Here is a 4,919-nt window from a genome sequence, read left to right as displayed (position 1 = left end):
GAAACGTTGCGCTGCACCATGCGGACCCTCCGCGCCGCTCCGCTCCGACGCCATTGGTTAACATGGGCGCTGAATGGAAGCGCACGCCGTTCCGCGCCGCTTCGCGGCGCTATCACGTCCTGTGTGACTCCGGCGTTAGACTCACTCAGAGCATGTCGTGAGGTCCCGATGCAGACTTGATGCTTGAAACGACGAAGCACGACGAAGAACTCTGACGGTGCTGCCAGAGTCAAACTGGAATCCTTGAACGTGCGCGTTTCCCACTCACTCGGTTCCTATCGTCTTCGTGCAGTCCCGGGGTTTTCAGTCGATGGGTTAGCAGCTCCAGTCCGATGCAGGGTATGCTACGTTAGCTAAGTCGCACTGACTAGCAAGCTCACACCCACCAAGTGCATCTAAACTTATAAAACCATAAACATGCTACACTCTAAGAAATAAGATGTTGGATTTACTTAACAAAGTTATGGCAACCGGTTGCACACAACTGAGTTAGTTAAATTTGAGGAATGGGATACACTTAAATTGAAAAGGAGCTTTTGAGTAAACCTGATGTAGGGTAATTAAATAAAAAATAACAGAGTTAGGTTGCATTAACCTAACAGAGTTATGTTGCATTAACCTAATTTAACTAAGCTGATCCAACACTGTTTGGACACATTGATTTTATTAAACAAAGTTGAATAAAATCTACTCAACCTCATTAAGCTTTACTAAAGCAATCACATTAAATTCTTTTAACAAAGCTGGAATGTATTCCATTTAGATGTGTATATTAATTAAAGAGAACAGAAGATTCTTCAGTAACTTGACTTTATTCAAACTTCCAGATAAACACAATGACCTAAACTATAAAGTTGACTACAAAGTTACTGATTTTACAACACTGAAAAAAATAGTACATTTTTTTATTAAAATACTATGAGGTATAAATATTGCCATCATTCAATCCCACCCCCAAAATTGTAAGATTAATTAGCCCCTTAAATCTATAAAATGGACCAGCAACAAATTTCAAATGCATAACAGTACCAATAAATTTAGTACATCACATGACTTTACTAAAAATTACTGTAAAATTATAACTGAAAAACTTTGTTTAAAGGTTCAAAGTGCATAAAATGCAAATAAAATAATTAACAATTTACTTTACAGAAATAACATTAGAACAGGAGTCCACCAAGTAAAAATGTTCTTTAACAAGAAATAAGTGACTTGTGTAGAGGTATGTGGCTTTTAAAATTGAAGTATTTAAAAATAAATTTAAAATAAAAACACAGTAGTTAGTGATGGAACCAACATACATAAAAAATATCATCACATTATCTCTGTCACATTTTTTTTTTAATTCGGAAAAAACTAAGAACATGTTTTAAGCCTTTAAAACATTAGTAGGCAACCCAATGGCACAATTTAAACATTCACTAGATACAACTAATGGCACTCAGATTATCTTGACAAGCTTGCAACACAACTCTAAACAGCAGATACAATTAACTGCAGTTGAAATTTTGTTCATTTGTTCAAATTTTTTCTTTCAACAAAAGGTGAAATTCCATTTAAATCAAAAATAAGATGCAGTTTTTAACTGTGAAGTTCCAAAGATATCGAAGAATAGAGAGGAAGGCCTCACAAGAGTTCTTGTGACAGTTCAATTGAACATGTTGTCGTTCATCTTCTGTCCCTTCTGATAAAAAAAACAAAGAAGGCTCGGAAGAATTTGTGGAAAGATTTCAGTCTCCTCTAGTTCAGTGAGGGCTGCTTTACTCAAGCATTTTGTTTTTGAGGATTTGCACTTTTGCTGATAGCTTGTTTCCATCCAACTCCATCAACACTTTTTGAAAAAATTCAAAGGTGTGTTTTAGGTCCTTTGGGTATTGCGGGTTTAGACTGTAGATTAAGCCTAGGAGGAGGGCACATCCTTTGGCCACATCACTCAGAGCCTCCAGCACAGTGCATCCTTCCCACATCTTCCGGTGCCTCCGTAGAGTCTGCTCCTTCGTGCCTGACAGCATAAACTCCCATGGTCATCTGCTCGATGGTTTGTCCAGTTGCAAGATCAACGTCCTCAATACAAAAATAAGAAAGAATTCAAATTACATACTGACACATAAGCAGAACATTTTATTTTTCTGTAAAAATGACTGAGAAGAAAAAAAAACTTACCACATATTCTCTGATCATGTCGTTTGGGTTTTCATTAAAGTAGACACAAAGTGCTTTTAAGATGCATTCCCTCTTCACATCAATGCTGGAATTCTGTTGGAAACAAAGAAAAATACTCAATCTAAGGGTGTTTTCACACTAGAAACATTTGGCCCGTGTAACTCTTCCGCTCTCCTTGGCTTGTTTACATTAACATTGGGGTTATCTGGACCCTACAAGACAGTAGGGCTGCCACGATTATTAGACTAATCTACGACTATTCGACTATTAAAATAGTCAATGAATAATTTGGTTGTCGAAGCGTCGTTTTTTATTTGTTTTTTTTTTCCTTGTTTTGCTCTTAAAACTACTGTTCTGCCATTCTCTTTGTCACACATGCGCAGTGGTGCTAATCTGGTCAGCAGTGACGTCACAGGAAGTTCTCGGTAGGCTCATAACAACACGCTCGCTCGAAAATGTGGGAAACACAAGGAAAATAAAAGAGGAAGAAGTGTCAAATGTAATTTCTGCAAGACAGAACTTGTGTTCCATATCTTTAAGGAGTCAACATGATGTCGACTCAAATGTGTTTTTAGAGCACTCCAAGTTTTAAATGAGCAGGGGCATTCATGATAGGTGCATGGATATGACTGTCTTTGACCATAATGGCCATACTTTAAACGGTAGTGTTTTAGTAACTGATACCTTGTTGATAAACTTTCATAATAGTTTATTATTATGATTTATTATTATTTATTCATCACCAGATTCTAAACAGTTTTACTTTGAAAGATTTCAAAATAGTCTCCCAGATGTGCAAGGACTCTGTTTTTTGACGTAAGACACTGTCATCTCAAGAGTGGTTAAAAACTAGTTTATTTTACCATTAAAAGATAATCTCATTAAAAAATATATAACCAAATCAATTATTGACACTCAATAAGAAACAAATCGGAATACCTTGAAGCTCCATGCAAAAGCTTCAAGTGAAACATTTGAGGAAGACATTTTTTTTTTTTTTTACAAAAGAAGACAAACTTGTGACTTTGATCGCCCCTCTCCGTTCAGGTGCTTACTTGAACGCGCCGCGCCGCTCTGCTCTCATTTTCTCCTCCCCACACCCACCCCGCTTTCTGACCTGCTCCCTTTTTTTTATTAAAGTATTTTCACTAATCAATTCACAATTTGTCTGAAACGAGAATCTGAATGGATACGCTTGAATTAGGATTTCTTTGACCGTTCTAAATATTAGATTTGTTCATGAAAGTCTCATCTCTATGCAAACAGATGCGGTGTGTGGGAATCACCTGTTCTTGTGTCTGTTATATCCCTCAATCCCATCCATTTGCTAACAAAGCTTCCACGTCCAACTTCTCTCGTGTTACACGCCCCCAGACTGCTTTAAGCCCTAAAGATTACCAAGAGAATCCGGTCAATTTTCAAAATAAAAGATTTCCGTCTAAAAAAAAATAAAATAAAAATAAAAATTCCGCGGCCCAGTGCCAAGGGGTCCACGGACCGGTACCAGTCTGCGGCTCAGTGGTTAGGGACCACTGCTCAAAAGTCCAGAACTCCCGTCATCTTTTCATGTTTTGCCTTTGACAGACCCCCCCGCGCGCGCTAAGCACTCAACCCCCAGCCGCGGCTGCCCACAGGCTGCGCGCGCGTCAGTTATCAGTGCAAAAAAAAAAGAAAGAAACAAAGAAAGAAACACGTCTCCCAAAGGGGCGACGACGGAAACTACCGAGTGAAACAACGTCTCACCCGGTTAAATTTGTAGTGAATTGCTGTAAAATAAATAAATAAATAAATATAGAAAAAGGAAAGAGTGAAAGAAGGTGTAACACTTTGTGGAAGACGCTTGAATTTGTTGCGATCGGCAATATCGCGAAATCCTGGAGGGAATGATACCCCATTCAAATTTAAGCTAGTCTGAAATTTAGCTACTACAAAAGTACTCCGAAAGGCGTTAATTGTTAGTATAAGTCGGTAGAATTGTATTACCTGTAAGGTTGTGTCAACTAAAAAATGTCGTACTTACCGAATTGTCCGTGGGTGACGAAATAGTTGATATTTACTTCAGTAGAAAACCAATCGTCGTCGTTCATCCAGTGATTGAAAAAAGGCGGGGAAAATAATTCTCCAGACTGCGCATGTGTAAAGTCTATAGTACGACAAGCCTGTTGGGACAAACTTCTTCAGATTAAACCCTAATTTATTTTAAATTGAACGGGTTATGTTGGATTTAATTAACCATATTTCATAGTTTTGAAATATTGTAATATTATTTAAATACAATGCAACTTGTATGCTTTGACTGAAGAAAATTGGTTATTTTAATTACTTTTAACATAGAACCATTGCATAATGTCTACAGCACCTTTATATCATTTTTTAGAGTGTATTCTGAACTCACTGTCCGTTCGTTCTTAACATATTTATCCGTTTCTGAAACTTGTTAACAGGCTTTCTTCATCCTTCAGCCACGTTTTTCTGCCGCGAGTTTCTCGTCTCCTCCTCATGACGTCATCATTCTGCCCCCTCTCTGCATCCTCCAATCAAATTAATAGTAACAAAAATATATTAAGGCCTCTTCCTAATCCGCCAAGTAACAACAGCATTCTGGAAATTCTGTCACATTACAAATACATTTTCACCAATGTACATTCAAAATAAAAAGATTTTACAATATTATTTTCAAAAAATGTAAACATATTAATGAACTTTTACCCTTTCTTTCAAAAGATTCATCTTAATGCTAAAATTTAGCCAGGGTT

General features: G+C 37.3%; 1 long non-coding RNA gene across 1 annotated transcript; it reads right to left on the bottom strand.

Moving 5' to 3' along the window:
- Nucleotides 1-1,329: 1,329 nt before the first annotated feature.
- LOC112139057 lies at nucleotides 1,330-4,238 on the bottom strand. Its single transcript, XR_002917896.2, has 3 exons — nucleotides 4,184-4,238; nucleotides 2,164-2,256; nucleotides 1,330-2,064 (listed from the first exon to the last, which is right to left on the bottom strand). It is a non-coding gene; the product is annotated as an uncharacterized LOC112139057 (long non-coding RNA).
- Between the last annotated feature and the right edge of the window lie 681 nt (nucleotides 4,239-4,919).

Source organism: Oryzias melastigma, linkage group LG20 (genome assembly GCF_002922805.2).
Source record: "Oryzias melastigma strain HK-1 linkage group LG20, ASM292280v2, whole genome shotgun sequence".
Lineage (NCBI taxonomy): Eukaryota > Metazoa > Chordata > Actinopteri > Beloniformes > Adrianichthyidae > Oryzias > Oryzias melastigma.
This window is presented reverse-complemented; position numbering and strand designations above follow the sequence as displayed.